Source organism: Coffea arabica, chromosome 8c (assembly GCF_036785885.1).
Source record: "Coffea arabica cultivar ET-39 chromosome 8c, Coffea Arabica ET-39 HiFi, whole genome shotgun sequence".
Taxonomy (NCBI): domain Eukaryota; kingdom Viridiplantae; phylum Streptophyta; class Magnoliopsida; order Gentianales; family Rubiaceae; genus Coffea; species Coffea arabica.
In genome coordinates, this window is record NC_092325.1 from 18,414,674 (window position 1) to 18,428,475 (window position 13,802).

Consider the following 13,802-nt stretch of genomic DNA (forward strand, 5'->3'; position numbering starts at 1 on the left):
TGATATAGTGGAGAGTTGGTTGGATCCAATGTTAGATATATTCACTGCATTTGGATACCCGGAGGAATGGCAGATAGTTTTTGCCGTTTTTCAATTTGAGGGAGCGGCTCGTGCCTGGTGGAATGTGATTCGAGCCAATAGGATAGAGAGCAGACCCCATGGACATGGGTTAATTTCACTCGTGAGTTTAATGAGAAGTACTTACCGCCACTTGTTCAAGAAAGGCGAGGGGATGAGTTCATACGCCTACATCAAGGGACTATGAGTGTGGTGGAGTACAAGACGCAATTTACTAAACTTTCTCGTTTTGCTCCAGATTTAGTGCTGACCGACCATAAGAGAATTCATCGGTTTGTCCAAGGTTTAAACATAGAGATTCAAGAGGCACTGGCAGCTGCTCAATTGGAGACATATAGTCAAGCGATTGAAAAGGCCCAAAGAATTGAAAGTACTAAGAGTCAAGTAAAGGTTTTTCATAATAAGAAAAGGAGACAACTGGATCCAAGCAGTTATATAGAGGGACAGAGCTCGAGGAGCGAGCCACCATTTAAGATGGGCCGAGGAATAGGTGGTCAACAATCCACAGGGATCCCAAATCAAGAAAATTTTGAGAAGGGTCAGGCAGGGAGAGAGACCCAAAGAGGTACCTTACGTGGAGGTCCGACATCAGGACCCAGGATGACATGTGGGTTTTGTGGGGCTGCTAACCATATGGAAGATAATTGTTGGAAAAAATGCAAGTTCGGAAATGCTACCGATGTGGTAGTGCTGAGCACCTGATTGCTCAGTGCTTTCATCTGCCAAAAGAAGGAAATTTGCCAAGGGCAGAAAGGAACACTTCTAAGCTGACCAATGCAGTGGGTGATCGACCGAAAGTTCCGACAAGGACCTATGCAATAGGAAATCAAGAGGTGACAGACTCATTGGCAATCATCGAAGATAGCCTCCCGATTTTCCATCGTATTGAGGTTTCCTTCTACTCGTTTTACAAGACATTTAAAGACCATGGAGACTTTGAGATAAGGATTACACGATTGGTTCTTGGATTGAAATACATAGAGGGACAAACTTTTGAGGTAAATTTTATTAGCAACGATGAACTCATTAATGAGATATTAGAGTATTCCAACCCATAGCTCGTTGGTTGCAATTTTGAGGACGAAATTCCTTGAAGGAGGGGAGATTGTGATACCTGACTTTTAGGATAATATTTTTGTTTAGTCTCAAAGAGGATATTACGGTTTCTTTAGTTTATTTTTATTTTAAGACATTGCTTTTTTTTAAAGACTAGAAACCTTAGCGTAATCAAAACCCCAGTTTTCACTTGTTACTAACCGATTTTCTTAAATCTCTCACATTTTAATCGAAACCTAATTTTAAACTATGGAATTGTAAAATCCCTTATATTTTCTTAAAATTCCCTTTTCTTTGGCATTTATTCCCTTATAATAGCTATACTACTCATTTACATCTCCAATGTTTGGAATAAAGAATAGAATTAAGAGTTTTCCCTTTTCATTCATCGTTAGGGTAAACTAAGGTTTTTACGTCTTTTCGCAGTGTGAGTACCCGGTACGGAGTGCGTACTAAATTTGGTGATTAAGAGTGAGTTTTAGATAAGATAAAGTGTGTGATTAGAAGTAGTAATAATAAGTTAGTGAATGGTAAGTGAAAACCCTAGTACGTGTGAAAAAAATCGGGTTGAACCGACGGGTGCCATTTGTTACCGATTGAACACACCACTTGACCACCACTTTCTTACCATAAAATATCATTGATATTAGTGCAAAATATCAGCCCTTAATCCAGCTCAAGATGGCCAAAAATATTGACCAAGAAAAGGGAGGAAAAAGAAAAAAAAAATTGAGATTGAATCTTGTGGTGACACTTGGCGGTTATCCACCTAATTTTGACCCAAACTAATTACCATCTTATTAACCTTCTTGAAGTTTCATTTTCTTCTCCATTCCATCAGCTTGGCCGAACCTCAAGGAGAGAGAGAGAGCAAGAGAAGAAAACTCCATTTCATCTTGAGCTTAGCTTGTTTGAGTGAGAAATCAAGCAAACTAAACCGATTAACTTCTAATTGGAGAGCTTAGGAAGCTTGGGGAGCTAAAATTTTACAAGGAGAGGTGAATGATATCTTTTGTAAGCCTTTTATTGTGGTATTATGGCTGTTCATCTTTTTCCTTCCCCTTAGGCTTGTTTAAGTTATGTAGTAACTTATATTCTTGTCTTGTGATACCTATTTAAGTGGTTTTGATGATGGTGGTGATGAAATTGTAAGTTAGAGTTTTGAATTGTTCACTTATATTCCTTGTTGTTTGGATGGTATATGTTGTATATAATCTTCTATAGGAAGTTATAGTAGTGGTTTAAGTTAGAAATGTGAAGTTTACACTTTGAATTCACTAGATTCCAGATTTGAGTTTTCATGCTACCCTGTTCTAATCGGTTCCATTTGGCTATGATGGAGGCCGAATTAGACTTAGCTCCAAACATGAAAGTTGTAGGAAATGATGTGTTATAACTGCCTACACAATTTCAGCTTAATCAGACAAATGTATCTCATGAAATGACAAAAATATCCTAGACTGCCATAGGTAGAGTTCCGTGGACAGTTTTGACATTTCATCATTCTGGCCGGGGTTTTTCACCTTGATCCGTATTGAATTAGCATTTGGCCAAAATGCAAAAACTGTAGTTCTATGTTGTAGCTTTCCAACACATCTGAAAATACCTCGATCAGATTTTTGTAGCCTGAGTTATTGTCATTTGAACACAGTACTGTTAACCAGCCTGACGGTGGAATTCTGGTTCTGTAATCAATATATTTGGCCTTGGAAATGAACGAATTTTCTGTTGATGTCTTCATGAGACTTGTAGTTATCTGTCTTAGCTTTGAAACGGTATAAGTTTTACCCTAATATGATAAGTATAGCTTCGGTTGTGACCGATACGCTAAGAGACGTCAAATCTGCCATTTGGCTATTCGTCTTTAAACTTGATTTCTGGTTGCCGTGTTAAGACCTGTGTTGTAATTGGAGTATTTTGAGCCTAGTTGAAGGGCTATTGTGTTACCATTGCATATGTGTAACTTTGGGACTGATTTGAGGAAAATATTGAAGCCATAAATGGCTGGAAAATAGGTAAACACAAGAGGCATGCCGCCCAAATTTTCACTTGAGGAATAAATTAGCCTTTGGAGTTCTAGTTCTGTATTTTGCAAATTTGACCTAGATCCACTGAAAAATGGGTCGAGTTATCTTCATGAAAGTTGTAACCTTTTGTCTTAGCTTCAAGTCGCTACCTAGTGCACCTTGATCGGATAACCACATCTCTAGTTACGGTCAAAACCGCGTAACCCATTTTTATACCGTTTTCATTTCCGCGCACGCGCACATGCATTTCTTTGCCCTTTTTGCCACTTTGATCGTTTTAGTCCTTATTTCCATTTGTGATGGTCAATTCACTGATAGTTGAGTATAATCTTCTGTCACATGCAGTGACGAACCAGACGAAGTCGGTGGACCAGTCACTACAAGAAAATTGGTCATCAGTGACAACTTTTCTCTGTGATGAAAAAAAGTTGTCACAAAAGTGGATCCTTTATTGACGACATTTTAACTTGTCACAAACCTCTAATGGGAGCCAACTCATTTGAAAAGTCGTCACTAGTAAATTCCCGCCAAGATTTAGCAAGAGCGCGGGAGTGTTTAGAACACACAATAGTGACGACATTAAGAACATCATCACTATTGCTTGGCCTATTTACGGACAACTTTTTGTTGTCGTTACTGATCACTAAAAAAAAAAGTTATTAGTGAAAACATTTTGTAGTGATGACAATAGGTCGTCACAAAAGGAGCTTCTTTAGTCGTGACACCTAAAGTTGTCACAATTGCATCAAAGCAACTAAATGTTTAGTGACGACCCGTTGTTTTCGTCACAAACTACACTGTGAGGACCCGCAAATTTCTTATATTTTTTTTCCTCAAAAATGCCTTTTATTTGAAAATTATTAGTTATTAAAGCCCTGCTACCCAATTGTTCAATAATAAGTGCAGATGAACTTAGAAAGTAGGGTTTCACTCTTCGTTTCCAAGATTGGGGCAAATTAGGGTTTTCGCGATTTTTTCGCCGAATGAATTTTCGGTACTGACCAAGGATCAATTTGGTGATTAAAAGTGACTTTTAAGTGAGAAATAATATGTGAATAGGAGCAATGATAGAAGGTTAGTGAATGGGAAGAAAAAACCCTAGTACATGTGTTTTTAAAAAAAAAAACGGCGCGAACCGGCGGGTCCCGCGCACTACCGATTGAACGCACCACTTGACCACCACTTTCTTACCATACAAGCTTATTGATATTTGAGCAAAATATCCTCTTAATTGTCAGCTGCTTTGACCGAAAATATAGGTTAAAAATAACAAGGAAAGGAAAGAGAAAAATGAAAGGTGGTGGCGGCGACAAGTGTCGCCACCCTAGAGTTTCTTGGCCAAGTGATCAACTAGCCTTCTTAAACCAATTTTCTGCACTTTCCTCTTCATTTTTCCAGCAGCTGGTCGACCAAGAGAGAGAGAGAAAGTGAGAGCAAGAAACAATTCCTTCTTCTTGATTCTAACCAACCAAGTGACAAATTAAATTTCCAAACAGATTAAAGTGCTAAGTGTGAGTTGGGAAGCTTGAGGAACTAAGAAATTTCAAAAGGGGTGAAGTATCACTCTTTCAAGCCTGGTTTTTGAGGTATAAATCTGATCATGATCCTTGTTCCTTTAAATCTTGCTTTAAGATGTTTTTTTAGCTTAAGTTTTGGCTTGATTTCACGGTATACAAGTGGTTGTGATGATTATTGGATGAAATAAGCAAGTTAGGGTTTCATAGTTTTCTGCCTAAACTTGCTGTATGGTTGCACATGTTGTAAATAAGGTTATAAAAAGGGCTTTGGTAGTGATTAGAACAAGAAAATTGAGAAAGTTCCATTAAATACCAAAAATTCCAGAATCTGGAAAATTTTTCCCCCCTTTCTGTCTGGTTTTGTAGCCTCATGTTAGAGGCCGAATTGGCCTTAGGTCAAAACATGAACGTTGTAGAGAATGGTATTTTATAGGTGCCTACAAAATTTCAGTTCAATCGGAGCAACATAGGTCATGAAAAGTCCAAAATACCCTTACTGTTTTAAGTTTTTCCCCAGCAGTCCGTTTGGTCAGTTTATCCAGTTTATCACGTTTTTCCACTAGGATCCGTACTGATTTAGCTTTTTACCAAAACATGAAAGTTGTAGTATTCTGACTTAGCTTTCAAACACCTCTAAGAACACCTGAATCGGACTTTTGTAACCTGAGATATGACCATTACAGTACAATGCGGTTAGACAGCCGACGAGTTAGATTTTAGTTCTGTAAATTGAGGATTTGACTAAGTTGCATTGGAAACTGGACTAAGTTACCTTCATGAACATTGTAGCCCTGTGTCTTAGCTTCGAAACGGCATAAGTTTCGCCTCAATCCAATAAGCGTAGCCTCGGATATGTTATTTCCGTATCCACACGTCAAATCTGTCTTGTGCTAGATTGTATTTCTGCACTTGTTATTATTGTGATTCTTATTCTTATGATATGATGAGCCTATGGAACGGCTTTTGACTTGAATTATGATATGTGTGACTTTGGGTTGTGGCTGAGGAAAAATAATGAAGCCTAAATGGGTGGAAAATTAGGTAAACACAAAGGGCATGCTGCCCAAATTTACGCTCGAAGACTAGAGAACTATACTTGCAACTTGAGTAAGGGTTAAGAGTGATTATTACTTGAACCGTCTAGAGTACTTAAGTCTTCTTGTTCCGAGGTATATAAGTAAGGACTTGGCCGAACTTGTACCCTTGAGAAATGAAATAATGATTGCTCGAAGTACGTTTTCCTTGCACTTTCGACTCGCATGACAATTTCAAGTATAAATGTTACAAAGTTTTATCATTTAAAAAGCGAGCGAGTATTTCACGAGTATTCTCCAAGTGAATTTTCATTTATTGATTCTTATTGAACGAAACGTATAAGTTTCGAATTCTAGTCATGTTTCAAAGTTCTCAAACTGAGTTTTATTGCAGAGTTGGACTCCGAACCCGGAGTATAACCTGAAAGTGACCAGTAAAGGCACTATATCTTTTGGTGAGTGCTTTCAAATACTGAATTGAACTTGATACTTGTACTTGAGACGTGACCAATATGATTACATGCCACATGCGTGAATTGTTAAGGCAAGAGTGTACTTTATCGCACTTGCCCTTACATGATATATACTTGTTTATGGTTGCAATTAACTTGACATACTTGTTATGATGCGCGCACTTCCTAGAATTCCAGAAACCCTGTGGCAAGTTACTTAAGTCGAGCCAGCAAGGGCTTGGTCGATTGGGTAACGAACCCTGGGTCTCTTGTTTTGTCGAGTGGAGTGATATCTCCTCGACTAATCGGTATACTCGAGTATTACCACCCGTGTTTCTTGAGGATTTTGGGCCCAGCTGGGGGTTTGAACGGTGGACGGAGAGTCGTGTAAGTGGTGTTCTATTGGATGGGTTACTTACTTGAAAGTTGACGAAGTGTCAACTACTACGTGATCAAGCTTCTGGTAATGCAATGGGAATTTGGCTCCTGAGAGCCATCTGTATCCTTATACTTTGGAGTGATTATTGTTTATTGGATTATTGTTTATTGGATTATTGTTTCTTTTGAAAAACTTCTACACTCGCTCATTTTAAGATTGCTACTTGACGTGTTATTGCTCACATTTATGAACTCTTCATGCTCGTTACTTTGCTATATCGAAAACTTGTACTTATAAATAATGGTCAATTTTCTATTTGGAACCTCACTGGGCTTTTAGCTCATTCCACTCCATTTGTTTTCCTTTCAGGGGTACGAGCGAGGTGTGAGATATGTAAAGTCTAGCATAGACTAGTTGTTTTGACTTTTGACTTATACTCGCGCTATTTCTCGAATAGAATATTTTGTATTTGGATTGTATACGCCTTGAACCAGTTTGAGTATATTGAGGCTTTGTACCTTGATTTTCATCAATGTAAATTCTAAGCTTGAATTGAGACGTTATTTATGGTCCATGGATGTAAGCACGTGATACGAGTGAGTGAGTCCTGGCGAGAGCTGGGCAGGCGATCCGCCAAACCCTTTGGTACGCCTTAGGGGGAGGTGGGGTCGTCACATACACTGCAAGAAATATGGTCATTAGTGACAACATTTTTTAGTGACGACAAAAGTCGTCACAAAACGTGGTTGTTTATTGACGACAAGGAAAGTTGTCATAATTGCTCAAAGCAACTAAGTCTTCAGTGACGACCTTGAAAAAGTTGTCACTAAAATGCTCTATATAGTGACAACTTCTAATATCGTCACTGTCACTCTACCGATTTAGATTTAGTGACAAGAATTGATCGTCACTGTTTAAAGTACTTATTTCTAAGTCACTTTCATTAATTCTACTGTGCCACCCTAACTTTTGCGATTTAGCCCCAAATGTTGTAAAAAAATCCATTAATTCCATTATGATACCTTAACTTTTACAATTTAGCCCCATATGTAGTACACCGATTTCTTTAATTCTATTATTACTCCCTAACTTTTGTAATTTAGCCCCATATGTAATTCACCAATTTCATTAATTCTACTATGGCACTCTAACTTTTACAATTTAACCCCCATATGTAATACACCAATTTTATTATTTCTATTATGGCACCCTAACTTTTACAATTTAGCCCCTATTTTTTTATTAGGAAATTGCGAATGGTATCTTGATAAACTATGCATAAATATTTTATAATTTTCTCAAACTTAAGTAATAATTTGTTATAAACTCTAAAGATATATCTTTCATTACAATAGTTATAAGGCAGACAGGTCTTTTTATCAATGGAATAAGAAATTTATGCCAGATTTATCCTTTGTACTACATGCCAAGTAGTATTAGCAAAGGAATAACAAAGTACTACAAAGTAATTAACAAAATAGCCTTCAGGGAGTTTAGTTTATGGGCAAATGAGCATTATCTATTCAAAGTACTAACTTTTTATGGGCATTTACTCTCAAACATATAATTTATGATAAATTTATAAATGTTTGTAAGTAAAATTCAAAAAGTGTTACACTGATTTCTTACAAAATGAAAACTGGCAGGTTATCTTTTCAACATAAATTAAATTTTTTTAAAAAAAGAAATGGCCCATAAAGTACCAACTCTTTGTGGGTTTTCTCTATTACATGAACAAATATTCTGCTCTTTATGGGCATTTCACTCCGAATCATTTAATTTATGTTAAATACATAAATGTTTGTAAGTAAAATTCAAAAAGTGTTGCACTAATATTTTTATGGAAGGGAAACTGGTAGTTTTTGTATTTAACATAAATTAAATATGTGAAAGCAAAAAAAAAAAAGAAATTACCCATAAATCTATGTCTTGCAAATGTATACTAGTAAAATAGTTTCAAACAAAATTAAACATTAAAATAAACTATAATTTATACACATTAAAATATTTGTAATTTATACACATTTTGCAACTACTACTTTGTGTTTTCTCTGTAATGAATTTTTTAACTATTGAGAACTTAAGTTTTGTCTTGCAAATCTATATTAGTACAATAGTTTTAAACAAAATTAAACATTAAAATAAATGTTTCAAAAAGAACAAAAGTACATTTATCACTTGCGGTAATGTAACAAAATTTTCTCAACCATTATCAATATTTTCACAAAAGTATTAAAAACTAGCAATTGACAATATTAAAAACTAGCAATTTAATTAGTGACGACTTTTCTTGTCATTATAATCTTGAATAAATTAGTGATAACATCATGTCATCACTAAATTTTCTTTGATTTTGACTTAACAATAATGTCTTATTAATAGCATTTGATTATTTTTAATGAAAGTCTGTTATAACCATAGAATTTGACTTTCGTTATTTTCAATTAATGATGTACTTTAGTGCTGCAATTATAAAAAATTGCAGGGCTAAAATATTTGCAAATTATATAAGTATATTTTCACTTATATGTAATTAACAAATTTTGCCACCTATATTGATGAAAATTTGTGTTTTTGTACTAAAAAATAAAGAATAATACTATAGCAATAAAATCTATGCTTCAAACCAAATTAAAAATAAAAAAAAGCATTGTGTTTTTGTAATCATTATGTGTTCTCTAATGATTTTTAACTGTTATATACTTATGAGCCTCCTTGTTAATTTAATTTTCGTATATGTAATAACTTCATTAGAATAAAAATAATTGAATAAATAAATAATTCATTAGTGTAAATAAACTTGTGACTACTTAACTTAGAATGATTATCAGTTAATTTGATATGAAAATTTGTGCCCAAGTTTTTTGGATATTGTTTGAGTTATGGGCGAAATCATCTCCACTAGAATTATTTTAGTTGTGAATACCATTACTTCATTTTTTTATTGTGCACGATAAAGGTTTTCAACGGAGTTGGTGGTGGAAACGGGTTTGAGAGATTGAGTTTGGGGACGAAGGTGAAGGTTTTAATTAGCTATAGTGGTAGGAGTGGATCCCCTTCTTCATCCACCTCCTCCACCGAGATTAACCCATCTAACTCCACTTCCTTCAACCACCAAAACGGTGGTCCTGCTCCCCACCGCATCGTTGCCGGAGCAAATAACTCCGACTTGATGCACTTCTGGTGGGAGTCCATATCAAAAACCCCGCACTCGAATCCATCTCCTCTCCACTCTTCTCCCCGAAACCTCCTCAGTTCTCTCGTTCCTTGCCGACTCCGACCGCCCTGCCCGCTCCCTCCTCCTCTCTTCCGCCGCCTATTCTTCCATCTCATCTTCCCTCTCCTCCCCTTCATCCGACTCCGACGACAACTCTCTTTGCCTATGGCTATACGACACCTTCCTCTCCGCTGACTCCGAACTCCGCCTCATTGTCCTCTGCTATATCCCTCTCCTCTCCTCCTTCTATCTATCCCGCATCCACTCCTCCTCCACCACATCCGCTATCTCCCCCACCCCTAATCTCGCCGGCTTCGAAGCTGTCCTTCTTGTCCTCTACTCATCTGAAGTCAAGGCTCATTCGGGTATACCCGTGCTCATTTCAATCCCTGATCTCTCTCAACCTTCTCTTTATGACTCCTCTCGAAATCCCCCTTCGAATAAATCGAACCCCATTAACAATAACCCCTCGTCTCGGCCTCTAGTCGGCGTTCTATCGTCTCTTCTCGAACCCCAGATGGCGGTGAAGTCTACTAAACGAGCTTCCATTGTAGGCATTGCCCTTGATTGTTATTATAAGCAGATCTCGCAAATGGCCAGTTGGTCAAAGCTTGATTTTTGCAAATTTTCGGCAGATTGGGCAAGTCAGGATTGCCCTTGTAAATCTGATTTCGATGATTTTACTACCAAAAAACCTGATAATTTTACTGAAAGCAGCCATGGGCTTTCGGGTGACTCGAGGGGTCACAATGAGATTGAGGATGTTGTGGAAGAAATTCGGCATTTGCGAAGTGAGGGGAGGGATGACGAGTTGAGGTCATAGGGGGTGAGAATTCCGCTGCCATGGGAGTTATTACAGCCAGCATTGAGGATTTTGGGGCACTGCTTGCTAGGGCATTTGATTACAGAGGATGTGAAAGCAGCAACTTCAATGGCAATAAGGAGCTTGTATGCTGGGCCTCCCATGACTTGAACCCGCAGGCCATTTTGGCGACTAGCAGTCTGATTTAGCTAGATAACAGGGCACGCGAGGCTGTTGCTGCAGCTGCAGCTGCCAGTGCTACCTCCAATGCTAATACACCCAGTAAGGCTAAAAAGCCTGAGATCCTTTTGGTTTCTAAGTGATATCAAAAGTGAATGAGATAATTTGCTTTAATTCTTGAATGTGAGTTTGTATGTGGAATTATGTAGGTATAGGTGTAGATTATACGCGAGTAATGAGTAGCTTATTTTGAACTTGGAACTCAGCCTGAAAGTTGTGTATCATTATTACTGTGATATGAATAGGTGTTCCAATTGCTTATATTTGGACTTAAAAAAAATATAAATAAATAAATCGAATGAATATGTAAGTTTTGATGATTATCTAGTGCTCTTGGAATATGTAGTTGTAACGTAATTGGGTACAAGTATAGATTAGTATCAAAATTAAAAGAAGAAAACATATGTTTTATATGCAAACATTTTCTTATAAGAACTACAGCTACCATTTTATTCATTGTCTTCGAGCTTATAATGCACATTATCATTTCGTAGGGACATCATTGGTTTGTTATTGTCTTGTAGCTCATTATGCTGATGCTATTGGTCCCTGCTATGGAATTCCCAATTATTGTGATGTTTGGGTAAGTATATACTCCTTTCTATCTATGTTAGACTTGTTTCAAATGGTTGGGTCTTGTCAACAAAGTTTCTGTAAAAGTGACAATTTTCACTTTGTTCTAGGAGACATTTGCATATAAACAAGCTACAAGTGGTCTCTGATTTGTGTTTGATTTTCCTGCCAATTAATGAATATGATAGGAGTAATTTTCTTTTCCTTTCTTTTGGAAGTTTTTGCATGGTTTAGTTGAGTTGTTTGTGTGAGAGTAATTGATTCAGCTTCCTTTTTTTTTGCATTATTGTTTGCTGACTTATTGGCCAAGAGGGCTCTCAATTAGTTTTAGGACCAAGAATTCGTGAGAACCCGTAATTTTCATTTTCTAGGTTTTAGAATTTGTCATGGCTTGTTTTCTGCATTTTCGTGATTAAAAAATTTTTTATATAATTTTAAGGAGCAGATATAGTTTTTAGATTATTTTTCTAGTATCGAATGGATTTTGAGAAATTAAGAGCGTATACCGGACGTGGGACCCACTAGTGCGAAAAGTTCGGAAAAATTCGGCCAACTAGATTAAGTTTTGAATACTGGAATTATTTTATCGGGTGTTATGAGATATTTAGAGGTTACCAAGTGGTTGGTGTGAGAGAGACAAAAAGTTAGGCAAGTAATTAATGAAGGTGACATGTGTCACCATATGATTAAATCTTGTTTTGACTTACTATTCAACCTTTTACCAATTACTAAATAAAACCAAAAATTGACCAAATATCTTCCATTTCTTACAAGCTTGTGGCTGAACCTCTTGCTCAAGAGAAGAACAAAATCCTCCAACTTCCTACCTCATAATCTTGCTCCAATCTTCAAATTAAACCGATACAATTTCAAATCACTCCATAAAACCTCTCCACTTAGTGATTTTGAGGTGATTGGTGAAGTTATTTGGAAGGTTAAGGTGACCCATAGCTCTCTCTCTCTTGTTTTAAAGGTAAGTCATGAAGTACCACTCTCCTCCCTCTAATGATGCTTAATTGATGCTTAGTGGTGGTATAAGGTGCCACTTTATGGATTATATTGTGATTTTTGGTTGAATTGATGAACTTTTGTAATTTTTGGGGATTTTTCTGTTTTAATATGAACATGATGGTGTGGCTATATATGATGATTGGAAATGGTATATAATGATTCTAGAAGGTGGAAAAAGTGGAAGATTGCAAGTAATTTCTGTTTTGGAAGAAATCTGGAAAATTAGGGTTCCTTGGTTCTTCATTCTGTCCGAAATTTTAGGTCCTAGTTAGAGGCCGAATTGGCCTTGGCTTAAAACATGAAAGTTGTAGGAAATGACATTTTAGAGGCGCCTACAAAATTTCAGGTCAATCGGAGTAGTGTGGAATGAGATAAGTCGAAATTACTATTGCTGTTCTGGTTTTACCCGAAATCGAGATTTGCGACTGTAATTGGGTGTTTTGGTCTGGATTGCTTCCGAATTGGTTGTTGAAGCCTTCTGATGAAATTTAGCCCTGTTTCTTAGCTTTCAGATGGTTTTGGAATTTCTAGATTTGGACTTGTAGAGCCTAAGTTATGATGTTTCCGCTAGAATGCATTTTGGTGAATCTGTTTTACGTTTTTGATGTAGTATCTTGCATTTTTGACCTGTTTGCACTCAAAACTGGGTTGAGTGACCTTCTGTGATGTTGTAGCCCTGTCTTTTAGCTTCAAAATGGTGGGTCTTACACCTTCATCCGATAATGCTAGGGCATTTGGTGCCATTACCGCAAAAAGAGGTCCAAAACTGTTTTTTCAAGGCCAAAGCTAATTGCATTTCCGAATTTTCTGGTTTTCTCTAATGTTTGTATATGTTTATGGAACCCTATTGGGGTCATATTTGGCATTGATTTATGATTCGTTATCGAGTCTCATTGTACTTGTTTGCATGTTTTAAGGCTTACTCTTATTCCGGTCATTTCCTAGCTAACTTTTGTACTTGTACTACTTTGAGCCTAGTGAACGGCTTTTGGGAAATGAGATGAATTTTGTGTGAGATGTTGGGACTGATTTGAGGAAATAATGAAGCCATGATGGCTGAAAAATAGGTAAAAACAAGGGATATGCTGCCGAAATTTTACTTGAAGGCTAGTTGGATTTACTTGTGATTTGAGCAAAGGGCTTTTGGGGTTGTTTGCGCCTAGGTCTTCATGTTACCTTTTCGTTTCCAAGAAAATCATGTTTTCCACCCTTGCATTAGTATTTATTTGGTAAGGCGTACGACGTGTAGTCGAGCCTCACTTGTGCATTCCGTTTACTCGATTTTGGATATGAAACCTTCAATTAGTTTACTTTGATTATTTTAGGGTTTCTTGGCGATTAAAGCCAATCTGAAATGAAAACTTTTGAAGTTGAGCCGGTGAGTGTACCACTCCCCTCCATTGCTGTTTAACTTGA

General features: G+C 37.0%; 1 pseudogene; it reads left to right on the top strand.

Moving 5' to 3' along the window:
- The first annotated feature begins 261 nt into the window (after nucleotides 1-261).
- On the top strand, nucleotides 262-11,065 carry LOC113738763 (uncharacterized; annotated as a pseudogene).
- The last annotated feature ends 2,737 nt before the right edge of the window (nucleotides 11,066-13,802 follow it).